At 38.2% G+C, this 24247-nt stretch overlaps 1 pseudogene; it reads left to right on the plus strand.

Annotated features, from left to right (window-relative positions):
* The first annotated feature begins 456 nt into the window (after positions 1-456).
* Positions 457-22828, plus strand: LOC101966095 (zinc finger BED domain-containing protein 4-like; annotated as a pseudogene).
* The last annotated feature ends 1419 nt before the right edge of the window (positions 22829-24247 follow it).

A 24247-nucleotide genomic window follows, 5' to 3' on the forward strand; every position in this document is an offset into this window, starting at 1 on the left:
ATGATCTTGTCCCAGAAACCTCAGTGTCTAAGTTAATTTTTCTTAGTGGGGTTTGAAGATCCACAGAGCATCTTTTGCCCTCATGCATTCCTGTAATCCCTCATGGTCTGATGAAACATATGGATCAAGCCACTATTTGCTAGATAACCCGAGTCGGCTAGTGTGTTACCCACTTCAAACTGGCAACCTTTCCTTTCACTCAGTAACTGGGTCAGAGAAACATGTGAACTTGAAGTAAGAGTCCTATTGAGAATCAAGTTCCCTTCCCACTGGTCAGGAAAATAGGAGACCCCATACTATGGAATGGAATGTCCAGCATGTTTCCAAACCACAGTATCTCCCCACAATTTTATTGATATAGGAGGCCCCTGAATCTTTGTGGAGTTTATTCCCACCCACTGGGACATAAGTGTCTTAATAAGACCTCTAGTAAACTTGAAAACTCATGTCATCAACATGGAGGACCAATATACTGCACGATGTCCAGGTGAGTGATATTTCAACCACCTTCTCTGGAGCTTTTCTCTCCTTTTAGTTAAGTTATAGGCTTGGTTCTCAGATTTTTACTGCACAGCAGCACAATATCTTATTTTTTTTTTACACAATGGAAAAGAGGCCCTCTGACTTTCACATTTTGCCTTAAATTGATGACTAATCACTCTTGACCTTTCACTGAATTTCTACAATGCATCATTTTTACTTAGCAAGTAACATCCAATTCCAAAGTCATTATAATTACTCCTTCCCCTGTGCCTCTAAAATGCCTGACATGTTGTACCTGCTAGAGCATTCTGTTCTATAAGAATCCTACCTCAGGTCACCAGTGATAAAATATTAATAATTTTGTTGTCACAGTACAACATGCTGGAGACTATAGCAATTGCTCTACCCACCTCTAAAAATGAAGTTCTCCAGTCACATTCTGAATGACCCAGCTCCAATACCCTATTTGGGATTGTTATACTCCTTCTAGAACCAATTTTCTAGAAGCTCAATTGTAGAACTATCTGTAGGTATTTTATAGGGGAGGTCTCTTGGGTGTTACACACCTGCACAGGAGTAAAGGAAGAAGAATTAAGCTGTCAAAAGTTGGATTGTACAATTGAATATTACTCACCTTAAAGAACAATAAAATTATGGCATTTGCCAGTAAAAGGATGGAGCTGGAGAACGTGCTAAGTGAAATAAGCCAATCCTCAAAACCAAAAGCCAAATGTTTTTTCTGATATGTGGATGCTAACTCACAATGGGGGGAGGAGAGAGGAAAAATAGATTTACTTTAGATTAGGTAGGTAGAGGGCAGTGAAGGAAGGGGAGAGGGTATGGGGTAGAAAGAATAGTAGAATGAATCAGACACTATTACCCTATGCATATGTATAACTATACAACTGGTGTGATTCTACATCATGAACAACCAGAAGAATGAAAAATTATAATCCATTATATATGATGTATCAAAATGCATTCTACTGTCATGTATAACTAATTAAACAAATGTAAAAAATTTTAAGGGTTGGATTATGGGGCTGGGGTTGTGGCTCAACGGTAGAGTGCTTGCCTGGCACTTGCGAGGCCCTCGGTTCAATTTTCAGAATCATATAAAAATAAAGGTATTAAAAAGATTTAAAAAGAGTTGGATTATGATTCAATGGCTTCAAAAGCCTCACTGATCAAATGAGGAGTTTGGAAGATGGCACAGTCCTTTAGATAGTTCCTAAACAGAGGTAAGAGAACTGGTCTTTGAAGCTCTTTCATCACCTGTCTTTAGGTAAAAGTTGCTCCTTGATTATTTTTCTCTTTTCAATATCTTTTATTAGGGCGTTATAGTTGTACGTAACACGAGGATTTGCTGTTACATATTTGCACATGCTCAGAATATAACAGTATTATTTGGCTAATATCATTCTCTGGTTATTTCCTTTCCCTCCTCCCATCTCTTTCCTCTACTTCACTGATCTCTCTTTAATTTTAATGAGATTCCCCCCCACACACACCTTTCTTATCCATTTTTCTCTCTAGCTTCTGCACAGAAGAGAAAAACATATAAGCCTTGACCTGAATTTGGCTTATTTCACTAACATGATGATGTCAAGTTCCATCCATTCTCCTGCAAATGTCATAGCTTCATTTTCCTTTGTGGCTGAATAAAACTCTACTGTGTATACATAACATATTTTCTTTATCCACTCATCTGTTGATGGACACCTAGGCTGGTTCTATAGTTTGGGCTATTGTGAATTGTTCTGCTATAAACATGGGTATGCATGAACTGCTATAGTATTCTAGCTTTAATTATTTAGAATAAATGCCAAGGAGTGTATAGCTGAGTTAGATGATGGTTCTATGTCTAGTCTTTTGAGGAAAATCCATATTGATTTGCATAGTGGTTGTACTGATTTACAGTCTCACCAACAGTGTGAAGTGTTCCTTTTTCTCCACCTCCTCTCCAGTATTGATAATTGTATGTATTCTTGATGACTGCCGCTCTGACTGGAGTGCGATGAAATATCAATGTAGTTTTGATTTTTATCTTCCTAATGTCTAATGGTGTTGAATATTTTTTCATATAATTGTTGGCCATTTGCACTTCTTCTTTTGAGAAGTGTCTGTTTAATTCACTTTCCCATTTATTAACTGGGTTATTGGGGGGGGTATTAAGGTTTTTTAAAACTTTCATATTCTATCTATGAATCCTCTGTCAGAAGAGTAGCTATAGCAAAGATTTTTCTCACATTCTATAGATTCTATCTTCACATTCTTAATTGTTTCCTTTGTTGTGTGGAAGTTTTCAGTTTGATACAATTCCATTTATTAATTCTTGGCATTATTTCCTCAGCTTTAGGGGACCTATTGAGAAAGCCATTACCTGTCCCTATATGTTGGTGTATTGACCCTATGTTTTCTTCCAGGACTTGGATCACTTCTGGTATAATTCCTAGATCTTTGGTCCATTTTGAGATGATTTTTGTGCAGAATGAAAGATGAAGGTCTATTTTCATTCTTCTACATATGGATGACAAGTTTTCCCAGTACCACTTGTTTAAAAGGCTGTCTTTTCTCCAGTATATGTTCTTGGCACCTTTATCAAGGATCGAGTGACTGTAAATGTGTGGGTTTGTCTCTATGTCTTCTATTCTGTACCACTGATTTATCTGTCTGTTTTTATGTCAGTACCTTGCAGTTTCTGTTACTATAGCTCAGTAGTAAAGTTTGAAGTCAATTATGTTCTTGCCCTTTATTGACACTTCACAGATAGATTTGAACATACAAGAATATGGTTTCCAAGTCCAACTTATTTCAGTTTTATTGGGAATTTTGGGAAAATACAAATTCCTAACCTTTACCCTAGAGTCATTCAATCCAAATCTCTTGTAAAGGGATCCTGGGATCTGTGTTTCTTAATAGATCCCAGGTAATTCCATTATGCAATGGGATTCAGAAATAACCCTACACTAGGAATCATGGTGCCATGTTCTTTTTACAACATGAGGTCAGTCCACCACCTTATTCTACTCATGGTTCCCCAATTCTCATAGAATGGAAGATAAATAAGCCACTTCCAAGGTCCCTCTGGTGCCAGTTAATAATGTGGCCCAAGGGTAGATCTTCCAGGAGAGCGGGATTCTTCAGCCCTTGCTCAGCTCCTATGGGTTTCCCTCAGGTCCTTGCCATGTAGCCCCTTTCACAGGAAATTCATAATATGTCTGTGAACTAGATCTAGCATTAAAGTAAATAGCAGGTGTCAACTATGTCACCCACAGCAGTAATAGTTACAAAAGCATGAATGGTGGGGGCAAGATTTATATAAACCCTATAGTTCTTTAAAAATGGTAAAAAAAAAATACAGTTCATTAAGAGAACAGAACATGGGATAGGAAGATAGAAGAGAGTTTAGAATGTTCAAAATGTGACCATAGAGAATGCAGAAGAGATGAGGCAAGTGACAGTTATAAAGAAGGAGGAGAAAAAATAGGAAGAGCAAAGTAAAGGGAGAGAGAAAGAGTGAATAAGAGAATTTGGCAGTTAACAGGCAAAAGAACGAGAGAAAGAGAAACAAATAAAAAATAAATAAACAAATCAAAAATCCTAACCCTCAAAAGAGAAGGCAAGGAAAATAATTTATCTTTAAAAAGTGCTAAAAATGAGGGAAAAAAAAAATATATATATATATATATATATATATATCCATGGAACAATTATCACAGCAAGAACACCAATAAATAAATAAGTAGGTAAGTAAATAAAATATCCTTAACGAAAAAATGGAAGAATCATCTGCACTGAGGTGGTCAACGGTCAATGAGTATGGCTAGACACTGCCTATGTCCACCTGTCCTTTCCTTTCCCTCTTGGTCTGTGTACTGAGAGACAGAGACAGCAAGGACTCGCAGTTGTTAATCCCTTCCTCCTCTCCAGTTGCTCACCAAGCTGCCAGCTGGTTGAAATACTCTCAGCTTCCCTTCTCACCGGTAGCAGGTAGAATGGGATGGGAGTATGGTTGATTGGAGTTTTTGCACAGATGAGATCTGTGGGAATAAGTGCAGGGAGTACTGCATATATGGCATACATTAAGGGCGGCATCTGAGTGGCAAATCGTTTACCCTGTAGTCTCAGCCCTGGGCGTGAGGCCATGTGTTGCAGTCCCTGCACTTGCTCCATGGCCCATTCCTCCATTGGTCACTGCAAGGACAGTTAGCAGACATTGCATTGGTGGCTGCCTGTAATCTGCTTAGGTAACTGTGCAATAAAATCAGACCTGCTTCCTGTTTGGTCTCCAGAGGTCTTGATTAGCGACTGTGCAGCCACACTCTCCTCTACCTTGTTCCGGTGGACCTCCTCGCTGGACGAGAGAGAGCCCAAACAGAGATCAACGCACTTACTCCCCAAGTGGAGCTGCTGCGGAGTTCTATGAGGAAATTTCTGGTGGCTGGGGCTGAGGTGTAAGCCCTTAGGGGGCTTGGTGGGGTGGCATCTGCTCTGGAGAGATTAGATGGACACACACTGGAGGCTGGGCAGATGCCCATCTCTGCTGGGAGTCTGGATCTCAGGAGCCTCCCAGGAATTCAACTCATGGGGACAGGAGAGCCAATCCTGTACACACTTTCCTACCCACAGAAAAGTGTCCCAGGCTTAGTGTCTGAGTGTATCCATACCCTCCCATTCAGACTCCTGACCCTCTTCAGCTGGTCATAAGAACTGCTAGACTCAAAGGGAAAGTGAGTTGGGCTCTCCTTTATTTTTCTGTCTGAATTCCCTTGAATTTCATTACAAGTTACTTTTGAGAAGATAAAATAACTTTGGCCAATCTTCTTCGTGCCTGTTTCACCCACATTTCACTAGATACACCCTAGGACACGCACCAGGCACTTGCTGGGGCAATATGGTAATGTTTGCTGTGATCTCTTGGGTCCTGGCAGCAGCCAGCTGCCATGTAGCCTGCTCAGGTTGGATTCCACCTCAGTTCTCCATTTGTCAGTTGAGAAATACAGAGCACTTTCCAAACACCAATTCACTGTGAAGCAGGTGGGTCAACAAAGTCCATGATGCTATTCTGATCTACAGGTTCTTTTCATGCCAAATAAGTCCATTGTGTTTCTCTGAGTGTGCTATCCCACCACTGCCACTCCACTGCCACAAGTTTGGCTCCAGTGCACCCTTTCTTGTTGTTTGTTGAACACACCTGGATTTTTGAGTCTCTAAGACACTCTGACCATTCAATATTGAATTTTAGTGAAATTCTTCTTTCATCCACCATGTTGAGATGCAGTACTCCTAGTACTTGAACCCTGAGCCACAGAGCGACTGAAAATGTGGTCTTCCTCTAATGCACAATTTTGAATCTCAATTCTAGTTACTTCTGGGAAGAGAGAAGAATGTTGGCCAGGGCAGCTCCCTTCATCCAAGGGCCATGCCTGGGGAATGACTGAAGTGTGGACCATCGACAGGCAACAATGTCAGCAGCCGGAGCAATGAGTGTTCCAGCCAAGAAGGAGGATCATGGAGACACTCCATCCAGCACATCTACCCTCCCATATGCATGGTGAAATGATTTCCCTGTAGGGCCTTTTAATAATCAGTCTGCCTCCATTCACATCCCTCTAATTTCTGTTTTTGCCACAGAGAAATCTTTTCAAAAGCAAGCCAGGTTATATTAATAAGCTGCTCAAAATTCTGCAATGGCTCTTGGTGGCACTTACAGTAAAAGTAATTTACTGTCACATTCTTAAAACATGAAATTCTCTTATGCTTCATGCCCTGAAGAACTTGCTTTTTCACTGAGCTAAATTCTCCCCATGCCGCAGATCTTACCATAGCTGGTTCCACCTCACTCTTCAATTATCAAGACTCAAAAGTCACCTCCTCAGAAAAGCCTCCCTTAACTCCCTTAAAATCCATCCAGTACTCTAGTTATCCCTGCCATAGTGCCTGTGACAGAAGTTCATCTCTTCATAATTATTACTGTCTCAAACCAGAGTTTGGAGTTTTAACTCTTCATTATCTATGTCCTGACCGTATTTGAACACAAGACTTATACAGGGATATTTTGTTTTTCCCTACTGTAGCCTAGCACTTAGAACAAAGTCTGGCATTTAATAGGCCCTCAGTAAACATGTGTTCATCTGTGGAATAGATTGACCGACTCCTGGAGTCACAAACTCCTGCTATCCCCACCTAGCTTATGCTTTTCTGCTACTTTACAGAACCTTGGTAGTCAGCTACTAAGATAATGCTACAGCAACACCCCCCCCATACACTTCTCCATTTTTCTCTCCTCCTTCTAGTATAGACAGTCCCCAATGCATAATGGTTCAAGTTAATGATTTCTCCACTTCACAATGGTATGAAAGTGATACGTATTCAGTAGAACCTGTACTTGAATTTGGGATTTTGATCTCTTCCCAGGTTGGGAACATGTGTTATGAAACTCTCTTGTGATGCTGGACTTTAGTGGTGAGCCCTAGCTCTCCCAGTAAGCCCTGTGATGATGAGGAGGGGGGGAGAAACAAAAAAGGCACTCTACAGTGTTCTTTATTGTTCTCATGTCCAGAAGTTCAGGTGGAGATAAGACATTTCCAACTTATGACACTTTCAGCTTACAAGGAGTTTTTCAGTAGGTAACCCCCCTCATAAGACAAGGAGCACCTGTATTTCTAGTCATTCTAAGCACCGCTGTCTCCTTTCAGCCAGAATTCACTTCCACCATCTATGACAAATACCACATGGCATCACTCTCCAGTGATTCCTCATAAGATACCTGTGTCTTATCTTTATTTTCTCCAGCATCATGTACCAAGGAAGAATTTGTCGTGGTTAGTTTATATGGTGTTGGGAGGGGGTGGGGGTTCAAAATCATGAGGGAAGAATGAAACAGAAAAGGGAGAAAAACCAACAACAAGTGCATTAACAGATAGATGAGTTACTTCTATAAGAAACTGAGACTCCAAGCTGCTGAGGACGTTCTGAGTCAGTGTATAGAAAACACCTCGGAATCAACGCCATGGAGGAGGGGAAGGATGGGGTGTTTTCCACCAAAGTCATTTATCTTTTGTCTGAAATGTATTCCTAAAGGAATTCATTCCCTTGCCTTTCAGGGCTTCCCTGTGCCACTGTGCTAATGAAAACCCTGAAGCAGATAAAAGAAATGGAAACACTTGAGAACAAAAGATTTCAGCTTGGTGGGCGCTGCTGGCTACAGATGCAGAAAATTCAGGTGGATGGGGAAGATGCAGAAAGGGCAATTGTACCGCTTGCTACTTTTTGGTCCTTCAAACTGTCAATGAGTGTTTTGAGGTAGGATTTGTATAACATGAGTCTACCTCTCTTCAAGGTGCCTGGCAAAGTTCTGTTTCATTGGCTTTACCTTTGTTCCTGGTTCTGCTCCAAATCCATTTACAACTGCTTCTGGGCACTGCATCCCATTTCCTCTGGAACCCACTTCTTCCCCTGCTCTTTCCTCATGAGTTTTCAACTGAATAGAATCCATTCAGTGAAACTGGCTCCAGAGGAGGACACTGAAGTCAGGTCTGGGCAACCAGAGGATTTCTCTGGCCATAGTAACCAGCTCAGCAAAAAATACTTCCTCAAACTATTGTTGTGTCAAATAGGAAAATCAAAATTATCCTTATCAAATATCTAGAAATGTGTAGTAAAATAATTTAGGTATTTATATAAATAAATGTGAATTATAAAGATATAAATAAATAAGAACTTATAAGATACAGCTAAAGCAGTGCTAAGGGTAAAATTTATAGTCAAATACCTAAACAAATTTATGAATAAATATATGCATACAAACATTTTTAATTGGGAAGTCTAATAAGAAGTTAGTAGGAAAACAACATAGAACTATGGAAATCAGAATGAAAACATTTGATAAAATAAATAAGGAATTATAAAATAAATAAATTAAAATGTAAAACTTAATTTTAAAAAACTAACTTTCAGGGCTGGAGATATAGTTCAGTGAGAGAGCATTTGTTTAGCATGTGCAAGGCCCTGGGTCAATACCCAGCACTGCCGCAAGAAAATGTAAAAAAAACAAAAATACTAAAAACTACAACTGATTTTTTTTCTTTATGTTTTAGAGAAAGTAAATTAGGTAAATAATTAGCTAATGGTATGCAGAAAAATAAAATAAGAATGTACAAATAGAACAAAAAATAAGAGCAAATAAAGCATAAAACTAGAATTTGAAGACATAGATTGTTTTGCTTAAGTCTAACGTTTAAAATTAGGAATGTTCTAGAAAATAAAAATAATCAAGTGACCCCCCCCAAAAAAAAGTAGTAAAATATAGACTAAATGCCATAGAAACAATTGAGAAAGACATATAAGAATTTTGCTCATCCCAGAAAGTTCAAGGCTCTGGTATTTTCACAGAAGAAGTCTACAAAACCACTTAAGAATATATATTTCAATGAAAATTAAAATGGTTTCAAAGCATTGAAAAAGAAGGGGAAAGTCTAAATTCTATTTACAAATAACAGTGGTGCCAAAACTCAATGCATAAATCCTAATAAAAAAGGTAGGAGCATATTTAAAGAGCAATATCACCTGGATAAGTGCTATTTTCTCTAGTAACTCAGGATTGTTTCAATATTATGAGATTTATTGTTATGTCTCAAGATAGCAATAGGTCAAAAGAAAATCAAGACTATCTCTGATACTGCAAAGCATTTAATAAAGTTCATCATCTATTTTTACTAACAAGCAAGAAACCTGCCTTCTAAATAGACTATATCCTTAATAGTATTATCTAGCTCATAAAACATAGACAGTTCCTGTTAATTGGAGGAAAAATGAAATTGGGTCAAGGCAGGTATGTACACAACCACTGCTTTTCTTTAACACTGTTCCATACATCCTAGTCATTATATTTAAGCAAGAGAAAGGATTTAGAGATATTTTAAAATTGAAGTGGAAGTAGTGAAACTATATGAATTGAATATAAGATGTTCTATAATACCCGGAAAACTCAGGAGAATATACTGGAAAGTAATAATAACCAGAACCAGAATTTAATAAACTGCCTGGGCATTTTAATATACAAAAATTAGCCAGGCACAGTGGTGTATGCCTATAATCCCAGCAGCTCAGGAGACTGAAGCAGAAGGATTGCAAGATCAAAGCCAGCCTTAGCAAATTAGCAAGCCCCTGAGCAAGTTAGCAAGACCCTGTCTCAAAATAAAAAAGGGCTGAAGATAAGGCTCAGAGGTCAAGCACCCCCAGGGTTCAATCTCTTGTACCAACATAAAAAAATTCAACACTCTGCCTCTGTAAACTACACCAAATAGAAAATAGGAGGAAGAAATAATCCCAACTAAAATATTAGTATATGGAGAGTATAGAAGTAATATACAGGTTATAGAAACAATTTAACATGTAAATTTACATGAAGAAGACATTAAAATACTACATGAGGAGGGGCAAGATGGTAGGTTACTAAAGAAAGAAATTGAAAAAGACATCAGAAAATGGAAAGATCTCCCATGTTCTTGGATAGGCAGAATTAATATTGTCAAAATGGCCATACTACCAAAAGATCTATACAGATTTAATGCAATTTCCATTATAATTCCAATGACATTCTTCATAGAATGTTTTTTCTGTAAAAAGCAGTCATAAAATTCATTTGGAAAACTAAGAGACCCAGAATAGCCAAAACAATACTTTAGCAAGAAAAGTGAAGCAGGAGGCATCACAATACAAGACCTTAAATTATACTTCAGAGCTATACTAACAAAAACAGCATGGTATTGGCACAAAAACAGAATTGAAGACCAATGCAACAGTATAGAAGACACAGAGACATACTCACATAAATACATCGATCTCATACTAGACAAAGGTGCCACAGACATACATTGGACAAAAGATAGCCTCCTCAATAAACAGCGCTGGGAATACTGGAAATCCATATATAGTAGATTTGAAATTGAACCTCTGTATCTCACCCTGCACAAAACTCAAAGTGGGTCAAGGACCTAGGCATTAGACCAGAGATTCTACACCTACCTACTAGAGGAAAAAATAGGCCCAACTCCTCATCATGTTGGCTCAGGAATGGAATTCCTCAATAAGACTCCTAAAGCAAAAGAAGTAAAATCAAGAATCAATAAATAGATGGTATCAAACTAAGATCTTCTTTACAGCAAAGGAAACTATCAAGAACGTGCACAGAGATCCTACAGAATGAGAGAAAATCTTTGCCATCTACACGCACCTCTGATAGAGCATTAATCTCCAGGATATACAAAGAACTCAAAAAACTTAACAACAACAAAAAAAAAATAATCAATACATGGGCAAAGAAACTGAACAGATGCTTCACAGAAGAAAAAATACAAATGGTCAAAAAATATATGAAAAAATGCTCAACATCTCTAGCAATTAGAGAAATGCTAATCAAAGCTACGCTGAGATTCCATCTCACTCCTGTCAGAATGACAATTATCAAGAATCTAAGTAACAAATAAATGTTGGGGAATATATGGGGAAATGTTCACTCACACATTGCCAGTGGGACTGCAAATTGGTGCAACCACTCTGGAAAAAAGTATGGAGGTTTCATTGAAAACTAGAATGGAACCACCATTTGTCCCAGTTATCCCACTCCTTAGCTTATACCCAAAGGACTCAAAATCAGCATACTGCAGTGACACAGCCATATCAATGTTTATAGCAGCTTAATTAACATTAGCTAAGCTATGGAACCAACTTAGGTACCCTTCAACAGATGAATGGATAAAGAAAATGTGGTATATATACACACAGTTATATATATATATAATATATATATATATCACTCACCCTTAAAGAAGAATGAAATTATGGCATTTGCAGGTAAGTGGATGGAACTGGGAAATATCATATTATGTAAATAAGCCAGTCCCCAAAACAAAAGGGGACTGTTCTCTCTGATATGTGAATGCTAAACCATAATAAAGGAGGAGGGTAGAGAGGAGGAGTATAGAAGTTCATTGGGTTACACAAGGGGAATGAAGGGAAGTAGGTGGGGTGGGAATAAGAAAGACACTAGAATGAGTCTGACATAACTTTCCAATGCTCATATATGAATACATGACTAGTGTAACTCCAGGATCAAAATTGAATGGGTTGCACTCCATGTAGGTATAATATGTCAAAATGCATCTTACTGCCATGTATACCTAACAACAACAAATTTAAAGAATGCTACATAAGAATATGCAAACTTCATGCACCATTTGGGAATAGAAAGGATGAGTAATGTATTTTAACTCATTAAAAATATGTATCCATGGGCTGGGGTTGTAGCTCAGTAGTTGAGCACTTGCCTCACATCCGTGAGGCACTGGGCTTGAGCCTCAGCACCACATTAAAAATAAATAAATTAAATTAAAAAATTGTGTCCATCTACAACTAAAAAATATTTTTTAAAAATATGTATCCATAAGACATGAACAACAACAACAAAAAACTAGGTAACTAGTAGAAGGAAAAAATGAGGGCAGGAGGAGGGGGAGGAAAGAAGGAGAAGAAGTACTAGGGACTGAATTAGGGCAGATTATATTCCATGCTCTTGTAATAATGTCAGAATGAATCCTAATGTCTTGTGTAACTGAATAGGACCAATAAAAAGAAAAGGAGAGAGAAAAACTAATAAAATAAAACAATTATATATATACATACATACATTAAAAAGATTTTTTTAAAGGATGAATTCTGAATTATTTAAAACTTATTCTACAGTTTATATGAAAAAGTAAATAAAAAACAACCAGAATGTGAATGAAGAAGAACTATTACAACCAAATATTAAAACATATTTTGAAGGTCTAATACAATCCTCAAAAAAAAGACACAAAGAGGAAAAAAATTTACAAAGTAAATTCAAATTTTACTGAGAGCTGGTACATGATAAAGATGTTTCTGCATATCAATGGGAAAGACAAATTATCCACTGAGTGGCACAGAAACAACTAAGCAGCTTGAAAGTAAAAATACAAATTTCGTGGGGTTGGGGTTGTGGCTCAGTGGTGGAGCACTTGCCTGGCATGTGTGAGCCACTGGGTTCATTTTTGAGCACCACATAAAAATAAATAAATTAAATAAAGGTCCACCAACAACTATATATATATATATATATATATATATATATATATATATATATATTTTTTTTTTTTTTTTTTAAGATACGTATTTGTGGGGGCTGGGATTGTAGCTCAGTGGTAGAGTGTTCACTTAGCACACATGAGGCAATGGGTTCAAACCACCACATTTAAAAAAATGAAATAAAGATATTATGTCCGCCTACAACTAAAAAATAAATGTTTAAAAAAATATATTCGTATCTGTGTCTCAGCCTGTCCTAAATAAATTTTGGAAAGATAAAAATACAAGTGGACAAAGAAAGTCCCCGCAGCATTAAACAAACACGTGGGTTTTTTGTTTTTGTTTTTTGTTTTATATCATCTTGAGGTGGAGAAAGTCTTTTTAAGCACAAAGAAACAAAAGAAGGAATGGGGAGGAGAAGGGGAGGTGAGATTACATAAAAATTATCATTCTGGCCTCACAAAATCACATTCTTTTAAAAAGCCAAAACGCAAATGACAGTTCTCTGGAAAATCAGCAGCAATTTCCTTAATACATAAATTAGTAGAGGTAATTTCCTTCGTATACAAAGAGATCCCACAAAGGAAGTTGATGAGGGAACCACAACCCATAGAAAAAAATGGGATTAGGATACCTTAATCATATAAAATAATGTCCAACCTCATTTACAATAACAGAAATTCAAATGAATCTGTAATTAAATTATGTGTTAATTATGTGGGGTTTTTTTAATTATCAGATTGGTAAAATCAACAGATCTGATCTGGGGGAATTACAGAGAAGCAGTCCTTTGATGGATCTGAATACAGTATCTCTCACAGGCATGTTGTCTCTCTCTTTGCTAAAATTAAAAATGCAAATGCCCACTGACTCAGAAAATCAGTGCTAAAAATTCATTTTAATATGTTGCTGACATGAAAAATGACATGTGTGCAAGGATATGAATTGCAGCCTTGCTTGGAATAGTAAACAGCACAAAAATTTAGTAGTGGGAGCAAACGCACTAAGTGAACCTTCATCAGCATGATGGCAGACTACACCAGCATTACCAAGATCATCCAGATCTGCATATCGTGATGTAATAGGACCAAAACACAAAGCATGATGATGTATTTCATTTGGTCAAAATATGGAGACATAATACACATATTTAAAATTTAGCTGAAAGAATACACGAGAAACAACTAATAGAGGTGGTCGCAGGGAAAGACAGTAGAAAATGGTTTTATTGTCCCCTGTATGAATTGCTCACTTTTTATATTTCTTCCATACACATATTATCTACTCAGAATAATTTTAGTTAAAACATTAAAACACAAAATATTAAATTCACACTGTGGGACTCTGTGGTTTTCTTCTAAGTAGGAATGTGGTTGCTGGTGTCAAGTGAAAGGTATAAGATGAGACAGGAGTTAATACTGCTGTTCTCCAGGCTAGACAAATGTTTTAAAGAGACAACACATTTCAAGCTGAGAAGACCCTTTTGTTTACTTGCTTCTGAATTGAAAACGATGCCTTCAATTATCACTCAAACTGTAAACACCATCAGCTGCTCTAAAAATATTTTCTGAGTAAATGCCACTTATACCTTCTGGCATTTACTCAAAGCATTTTTTAAAGCAGCTGGGAATCTTGTTAGCAAAGCTCTGGATTAGGGAGCGACAGCAAACTAAGGAGAGGCTTGAATTCTGGAAATAGCACAAAGGAGAAGAAATCAGCAAACACAAGAGGGGCTTTAATAAATGCTTCCCCTATGACCAACATATTCTCGGTGAACATCAAATATGGACAAACAGTTGCCACGTATTTTAATGGGTTCCATGACGTGTACATGAGTATTCTTGCCTCAGGCAATATGGAGCAAAAATAAGGATGGAAGGTAAGTAGAATATTAGGTGGAGAAAGAGGAAAATTATGTCACAATTTTAAATATTCTGAAAGAAACCCTTTTGAAAATTTTTTCTTTAGCATTAGAATATTTGCAAATTACTCCAGCAAGAATATTAGCGAGTTATTTTGAACTTCTGATGAAAAAAAAATTAAGGAATCACCCCCTTTCCCTAAAAGTAATGGAAACATTTCTGTATACCCTTACCAAATAAAATCGTTTACTAACTATAAATAAATAGACAAACAAACAAACCTTTTTGGAGAAATGGAGAGAAGAGTTGAGACAAGTAAGAGTCCTAAAGAGAGTCCTAAAGGTGTATCAGTAAAATTAAGCATTGTACTACAGAATTTTGTGCAACAGGAAAGTAATCTTATCATTTAAAATAATAAGAAAGTCAGCCCAGGATCAACCAGAATGTATACAGAAGAGAAACAAGTATTTGGCTGACATTATCATTCTCTTCTTTCAATGGAGCGAAATAAGAGAACTGTATACAGCCGTAAATTTCATAACTTAATAAGATCCCTTCCACTTTAATGGTATTCATGCTCAAATCCCTACATCATTGGATGCAGGAAGCATTTCAGTGACAAGATTGAGCTTGTCACTAAAGCCTTTTTCTAATCTTCCAAGCTCATTTCTCTTTCTTCTATACACATGCCCAAGTATTCAATTAGATTGTACTTTTTATATAAATTATCATCCATTTTGGATGATAAAATGTCCAGTGAAAGAGATTATCTTGCTCCATTTTCATTGAATAGAGATATTCATTAGCTGATTAAATTCAACTGCCATTTGCAGAGAGACCTAATGAAAATTAAGCTTCTGAAGGTGGCTGAGTCTGGTATGAGATATGAGTTTTCTAAATTTCTCTTGATAAACCCATGAACCTACAGCTCCTACACATTTCAGATGGTCTAAATGGATCCTAAGGACAAAGTAACATTCAGATTACCCATGTACTTGGAGGACCTAGCATTTTCTAACTCCTCTCTAGACATCAGATGGTTTCATTTTTAAAATGCCCTGGAAGGATAAGTGCTATTGGTTGTTCTACTTTAAGTAAGTGGAAACTCAAATAGCTCACGTCATAATCTGAGCATTTGTCCTTTTGTCTATCTAGTCCCCCTCTACCCTGTCTCTACACTTAGGAAAGCATCTGTTGAATCAATTCCAATGGAGGGTTGACCCCACCAGCCATCACGAAAGACTGAGGAGGTTGTGACAGTGGGATCCTTCCTCTGGAAGGAGCTTGGCTTGTTTACTTAGATTTCATAAACAGTTAAAAATAACAATAATTTTTAAATTTTATTTTTAAATGACCACCATTACTTTCTAATAGGATGTGAGCCCTCTTGGACGTGCCACAGCCTTGAATTCAGATTGGACATCTCCACTCTCATTTCCTGTGTTATATTGATTTTCACACTGTGCTTGCTGGTTAACTTCATATCTTTTCAATATTCTATCACCAAAAGTGATGTCGCTCAATCGAATGTTGAAATTAGTAACTCCCTTTACATAGTTGATAATGTGTTCCGAAGATGTCACTGTATCTCCCTTGAATTCTAAAATATCCCTCAGCACCACTGTGAATTGGATTCAGTGCCTCAGGACACCCAGTGAACACCCTGGGAGCCATGGAGCTAGACAGAGAGAGCAGTCAGTGTATACTCTGAGGAAGGAACATTTAAGAAACAGCAAGGGATCCAGAATTGCTGCAGTAGTGATGAGTGAACATGAAACTAGTAGGAATATAGTCATTGCAAGAATTTGAATTTTTACTCCACTCAAAACAGTTCTGATTCAAGGAATTAATGATCTGGTTTATTATTTACATTATTATTTTACAAAATGAGGATTTATTTGCTATTTTAAAGACTTTTTACAGTAATTTTAGGTTCACAGAAAAATTGAGAGGAACATATCTCAGTTATTTATCTCATATACCCTCTGCCTCCTCTCTTGTGTAGCCTCTCCTGTTTTCAACATCGCCCTCCAGAGTAGAGTATTTGTTACAGCTAATCAACCTACATTTCTTACACATTTTTCCAAACCCTATAGTGTACACCACCAGACGTGTGGATATACTTTAGACTTTGGGTGGTAAGGCTTTTTCAACTGTAACAAATGTACAACTCAGTGATTTTCCCCTGAAGATATAATGTTTTAGTCAGCTTTGTGTTGCTATGACCAAAAGACCCGACGAGAAGGAAAAGTTTATTTTGGCTCATAGTCTCAGAGATACCTTCCATGGTTGGCTGGGGCCAAGTTGAGACAGAATGTTGTGGCAGAAGAGCGTGCTGGAGAAAAGCAGCTCAGGACATGACAGCAGGAAGCAAAAAGAGCTTAGATCATTGAGGACAAAATATAAAACCCAAAAACATGCCTCCAGTGACTTACTTCTTCCAGTCATGCCCTATGTACCTACAGTTACGAACCAGTTAATTCATGCAAGTGGATTGATCCAGTGACAAGGCCTAGCTCTCATAATCTAATCATTGTACCATCTTGCATTATGTCATACATGAGCCTTTGGGAGATACTTTATAATCAAACGATAGCAATAAAGATCACTCTTTTTGTGCACAGTTCTGTGAGTTTTGATAAATGCAGTCATGCAATCACCTCCACAATCATGATACAGACGATTCCATTATCCCCCCAAATTCTCCCGTTTCTCTTTGAAATCCACCTCTATCCCATTTCTAGTCACTGGAATCCAGTGATCTTTTTTCAGTTTTCCCAGAATATAAGACAAATGAAATCATATATCAAATAATATGTAGTTTTGAAGGCCTGACTTCTTCCACTTTGCATAATACATTGGAGATTCATTTATGTCATTATGGGTAGTAGTAATTATCTTTTGCTTTCGTAATCACTGTATGGATATACCATAATTTGTTGCTCCCTTTCCCAGGTGAGAGACATTGAGTTGTTTCTAGTTATAGCAAACATGAATAAAGCTAAAAAATACATAACTCAAAATGGATCATAGATATACTGTGAAAACAAAAACTATAAATTTAAGAATAATCTTTATGATCTCATTTGGTCAAACATTTCCTAGATACAGCATCCAAAACACCATGATCCACAAAAGAGCAAATAGATATAGTAAATTTCCATCAAATTTAAAAACTTATTTGTAAAAGACATTTTTAAGACAATGAAAAGACAAGACATAGATTAGGAGAAGATATGTGTAAGCAATATACATATCTGATAGAGAACATTTTTAGAACATACAAAGAACTCTCAGAACTCGACAACCCAGTTTTTAAGAGGGCAAAAGATTTAAATAGACACTTGAACAATGATTCTGCAATCTGTATACGGGGTAAAAATGGGAGTTCATAACCCACTTGAATCAAAGTGTGAAATATGATATATCAAGAACTATGTAATGTTTTAAACAACCAATAAAAAAATAAAAAAATTTTAAAAAACCAAAAAATCTGAAAATACCAAATGCTAGAGAGAAATTGGAGCTACTAGAACTCTCAGACATTGCTGGTAGGAATGCAAAAATGGCACAGCCATTTTGGAATCCAGTTTAGCAATTAATTATAGCCTTAATTATATGCTTATCATACAACTCAGGAACCTCATTCCTAGATATTAATCCAAGTTAATTGAAAGCAAGATTCATATACAAACCCAACTTATGCTTTAACACAATCATTCTGGCTGCTATGTTAGGTATATAGTATGTGAGAGGTGTATAAAGTCAAAGCTAAAAGTAGAAACAATGGATAGGGTGGTTAAATAATCCAGATGAGAGATTTATATTCATGATGAAGCCAAGAGGATTTTCTAAAAGACTATAGGTGAGATATAAGAAAAAGAAAAGTATTTAAGTAAGGAAAAGGATAGGTTTTGCTTCAGTGGAATGAGAATGACCAGATGCAAGCCAGAGGATGAGGGGAAGAAAATAAATTTATTTCTAGACATATTATAGTTAGATATGAGGTGTCCCCCAAAAGCTCATGTGTGAGACAATGCAAGAAAGTTTAGAGGTGAAATGATTGTATTATGTTAGCCTTAACCTAATGAGTACACTAATGCACTGATAAGGATTGATAAGGATTAATTAGGTGGTCCTAATAGGCAGGTAGGATGTGATCTAAGGAGGAGGAGGGTCATTAAGGGATGTAGCTTTGGAATATATATTTTGTCTCTGGAGAGCAGAGTCTCTCTCTGCTTCCTGGTGGCCATGTCCTAAGCTTCTTTTCCCTGCCATACCCTTCCATCATGATGTTCTCTGCTCAACCCAGGGGCCCAGAGTTACAGAGTCAGCCAGACTGAGACCTCTGAAACCATAATCCCCAAATAAAATTTTCCTCCACTAAAATTTTTCTTGTCGGGTCTTTTAGTCACAGTGGCAAAAAAAAAAAAAATTGATGAAAACATGTTATCATGAGTTTTCTCTTGGACATCCCAGTGGAAATGTTAAAGTAGGCAGTTGGGTGGATGTGAGTTTGAGGTTCAGGAAAGGGATTTAAGCAGAGAATGTGATGGATATCATTATCCATAGTACATGTATGAAGACACAAATTGTTGTGAACATACTTTATATACAACCAGAGATATGAAAAATTGTGTTCTATATGTGTAATAAGAATTATAATGCATTCTGCTGTCATTTATTTTTTTAAAAATCAATTAAAACTTTTTTTAAAAAAAGAATAATAATAAATTAATAAACAAACGAATTTGGAAATCAACATCAAATAGATTATATTTAAAGGCATGAGACCAAATGAGATTACAAAGGGGACAGAGTATAGGTGTTGAAGAGAAGAGGACCAAGGATTGTATCCGGGATTCTCCAACACTAAGAAGCCTCCCTGCCATTCTCCTGAAATCCATGTGCAGAGGTGGCCATGATGGTACTTAAGGCAATTGTAGCAACACCCCCAAACATGAGGATAGGAGCCCCAAACAAAAGTTTTTGGAATAATATGTAGGCTGTGGTTTTGGCCAGGTAGAGTTCCTGGTCTTGTCTGTTTTTCTCTACCTAACTTACAGCCTTCCTATCAATGCTCAGCCTTCCCAATTAAGTCCACCCAAGCCATGGTAAGCAAGAGTCTTAGCTGCCTGAAACCAGGAACCCTAAGCAAAGCCAAGTAATCCATCCAAGTTTATGTCAAAAGCAAAACGTAAGACCAGAACTGGGACAAACTGTGACTGCCATCAAAGGAAAGTTTTGCCTTTTGCCACTAGATAGGAACTTATTCTGTCATACATAGATTCCCTTACTCATAGACATCTCAACTTTAGAGTAAATTTTCCCAAATAAATATTTATTATTGCAATATTATTCTTATAATAAGCTAATGTCACTTCCTTAACTTTAGCATAAATGCGTTGATTTGGTTTTAGAGATATGTTAATATGAATTGAAGTAGGAAATGATTAAAGCTCTGGGAATATCCAATCTCAAATTATTTAACAGATATGGCTACTGTCTCTAAAATAGCATGAAATTCATATAAAATATCTGCTTTGCTGCTTTTTACATTTGCACTAATGTTGGAATCTGCAATGTAATGGATTTTATCTGAGACTTCTTTTTCTAATTCTGATGACCTAATTATTTGCCCTATTTTCAAAGTGACAGAATAATGAAGGATAAAAAAAAGAAACTCTAGTTGATTGCTAAAATAATTAAAATTGTGGCTTGAAAAGTTAGTTATCTTTTCTTCCTTATGTACAAAATATCTTTAATTCTCATGGAATGTTCTATTGGGAAATCTCAAAAGAAAACAAGTCTCTTCTCCTCTGCTTCTCCCATTGGTTATTTAAAAATCAAAGTTATTTTTAAAAGTAAATAAATGTACATGTATACTATGCATAAATGATATTTTCTTCTCATGTCTTCCCTCCAAATTCAGATGAGAGAACTAAGGTCATCTTAGACATCTCATTTTAGAATCAAGAAAAACAGAAATATTTCAAGCAAAACACATAGTGGCTCTAAATGCTACATCAATAATTTCATCTTAGGCTGGATGTAAGATTCTGCAAGGCAGGTGTATTTGGTCAATGCTATGCATTTTTTATTGTGGTTTCTTTGGCATGCTTCCAAAAGGAGAGCATTTGTGTCCCACAATTGAGACAAAGTTCCAATGTTGGAAATCCTATGATGATTAAATGGCATTTGGATTTGTTAAACAAGGAAACAGACAAACAAAAGATATCCAATCTGGAAATTAATTCCCCTTCTTATGGATAAGAATTTTAGATGATTTTGTTATAGTTAGAAGCCTGTCAATAAGAGCAGAGGGCACTCATCAATACAGGGGTTGTGGAAGGTGTGCGTCTGGTGCCGTCTTCTGTAGAATAAGAAGGTCTTGAAAAGACTGAAGTCAGAGGTCTGGCACCACTTCCTACCGGCCCCCAGGGACAGTCTGAAGGCTGTGTGTTGGTACTGTGGCTGCATCATCAGTTGGGAGAAGGGGGACATAGGCACCTGCTATTTGATGTGGCATCTGTTCAGATGCCACCTTGAGGTTGTCAGGACCCAGAAGGGCTTCCTGGGTGTGGGTTTGGTGAACTCTCTCTGTATGCCACTTTGGCTTCTGTGAAAAGTTTCTCCCTCAACCTACCTGGCTTGCCAGTGGTGGTCAGAAGACCACCTGACCACCTTTCCTGTTAGCAAGAAGAGCTCAATGCTGTGGAACCACTTCTCCATTTGCTCTGCCGACTCTACCCAGGTGGTGTGCCTGCACTGAGGTCCAATCAACCTGGGCAATAGCTGCCTCCTGAGGCCTCTGCAGAGGTTCGTCCACCACGTGCTCAAGGCAGATGTCCATCTGAGATCACCCCTTCCCGCTCTCCAGGCATCCCGGGCCCCTGAACACTAAGTTGTCAGGCACTTCCTCCTTCTATGACCCCACTGAGAAGTTTTATGACTTTCACCCAGTTGCCAAAAATATCACCAGTGGAGATGATCCCACCTGACCTCCAGCCATACTCCTTGTGGACAACGTTGGCTTTAACAGGCTGCTGGAACACTTGAAACCTCAGTACTCTTTGCCCTTCCCTTCCTACTTCTCAGGACAGCTATCCTGGGTATGAATAACAATGTGAAGCAGATGATTCTGTCACAGCTGAAGAGGCCAAGAGCAGCATGGTCCACTTCACATCAGGAATATGGATGAGCACCCAGACCCACAAGTACCTGACCCTCACCACTCATTGGGTCACTTTCATGTTGTTAGCTCACCCACACTTGTGAAGACCACCACTATTCAGCAGTTTGGGGTATGTCAGCATTTCAGATGTGTCAGCAACCGCATCCAGAAGCAGCTGGAGTGCTGGTGGGAAGCCTGGGTGACCTCCATCGGCCTGCATGTTGGCATCACAGTCACCAACAATCCAAGGATCTCCAAGACTCTCAATGAGGCAGAGCACTTGAGCATCAGTGCTTCAGCCACACAGTGAACCTGATCACAAACGAGGCCCTCAAGAGCCAGAGGACGGTGCAGAATCTACTGAGCATCGCTCGGAAGCTGTGCAAGCAGGTCCCCAGTCCCTCAAGGTAAAGGGGAAATTGGCAGAGCTGCAGCAGGATTACCAAGATCTCCATAGAGTGCAACTTCCGATAGCTGATCAACCGCGCGACCAGTGAGAGGTCATGAAGTCCATGGGTCACACACGGAGACCCTTTGACACTGAGAGCTGGGAGATGAGTCCCCACGTGTTTATTCTGTGCCAGGTCATCCCCACGATCCACATCCTCAGCAGGAAGGTCCAGATGCTCTTTGGGGAGATGATGGGCATCGACACCATGCAGAAGTCGCTGAAGGAAGCCAGGAAGTGCCACCTGTTCACCACCTTCCACAACCCGAGGTACGTCTTTGCCACATAGCTGGACCCTGGCTACAAAGCCTCCCTGTTCACAGAGGAAAAGGTTGAGCAGTACAGGCAGGATTTCATCAGGGAGCTAGAAATACTAAATTCTACCTCAGAGGACACAGCTGTCTGTGACTCAGGTCCCTTATAGAGTCTCTGGTGGAGGCAAGAGCCTGTGGTCGCTGGTGGCCAAGGTGAAGAGAAGAGACCGGGGAGAAGCCTCCTGAAGACATGGTGCTTGGAGGAGCATAGCTGTGACCCACTCACCTACTGGAACCTGAAGAGATCATCCTGGTCCAGGCAGTCAACTTTGGCCATAGGATTTTGGGGCAGTCCCCCAAGTACCATTCCTTCAGAAAAGCTGCTCAGCACATCCATGGAGAATGGAAAATCAGCTAGCTCTGGCTCAAGATGGAGCATTTTGAAAAACTTATGTTTTTGAAAGTGAATCTTCCCTTGATACACTTTCAGTATTGAGCTGCCAGATGAGAGTGCTCTTTGTAGTGCTGGCTGGCTGTCATCCCAGGGCTGTGGCCTGCCTAGTGGGGCCATGTGGGACACCAGGCCAGTGTCTGAGGCCACCTGGAGGCTTGCAATGCAATGTCACATGTGCTTTACTCCTCTCAGGCAGGTCACAGTTGTGTTTGAAAGTCCACTAGAAGCAGCAGTCCACTTATGAAGTGGGATGATCAGGTTTTAATTCATAGCTACAATGTTTTTTAAAAGTTAGGGGTCAGTAGTTTGTTTACTAGAATGAAGACAAGATGAAAACAATTTATCCTGTAGGCTTTTTATTTAATTGTGTAAAAATCTTGAATCAGATACTGTATTTTAGTTAAATATTGTTTTAATTGCAACAAAACAGCTTTTTGTGGCTGTAAATAGGAGGTGGAGGTTAAGCTATCCTGACTGAGCAGTTTCTAACCGCAGACTCTCAAGTATGTTGGGAAGCGAAGAGAATGTTCTAGAAGCTGTTTAAGACAGAGATAAAGCATTTGAAAACAAAAGTATACTTCAGTCAGTCATGGAATGTGCACTTGTAGTTATGTGGTCGCGGAACATTCCCATTTCATGTCTTTGTATTCAGGGTTACATGGCCAGTGTCCTGAGTTCCTTGAAATCAGAGCCAGGTGTGTGTCCACACTGAGGATTCAGCCAGTGCAGAGCAGGACTTTCAGCAGGGGGCCTGTGGATCAGGTCTTTGCACCTCTGACCAAGCGTCCCTGAACAGTGGAGCTCTGCTATGTGCACTGACCCAAGGTGCTAAGACCGCAAGCCCAGGGGCCCCTAGAGGCAGCTGGCTGACCAGTGGTGTTGAGGAGGGGGCGTCTGGCACCTTGCAGTGGAGAGGCTAGCTAGCTTCAGGCTTTTAGATTTTTCTTTTTCTTTTCTTTCTTTTTTATTTTATTTATTTATTTATTTATTTTTTACAATAGGGAAGATTCAGTCACCACAGGAGGAGTATTTTAGAATTCCAAGGACATCAGAATGAAACGTCAGTTGTCATATTCTTTTAACAATATGTCTTCAAAGTTTTTGCTTTAACATAAAAAAAAAGGTTCATTTTCTCATTTCAAATCATTAAGTGTCCTAGTTGAGAGGAATTGCTCTATGATCGTTTAGGAAAGTTGTCATTTTGTTGAAATACTGTACCTATACTTAATCTAAATTTGAGTGGACTATGCTTTAGTGTATTTATAAATGATGAATTCAGTTTCTGAAATTAAACTTTTTATTTTCAATTTTCAAAAAAAAAATATATAGGGGTTGTGGTTTTCTGGACTTTCCAATAGAGAGGAAAAAAATAGGATTTATCTGATATTGTACATTTAAACATAAGTCTTTCTAATCAAATTTTCAATCTAATATCCCAATGTCCACTCAGCTGAAAATAAA

This window comes from Ictidomys tridecemlineatus, chromosome 5, assembly GCF_052094955.1.
Source record: "Ictidomys tridecemlineatus isolate mIctTri1 chromosome 5, mIctTri1.hap1, whole genome shotgun sequence".
Classification (NCBI taxonomy): domain Eukaryota; kingdom Metazoa; phylum Chordata; class Mammalia; order Rodentia; family Sciuridae; genus Ictidomys; species Ictidomys tridecemlineatus.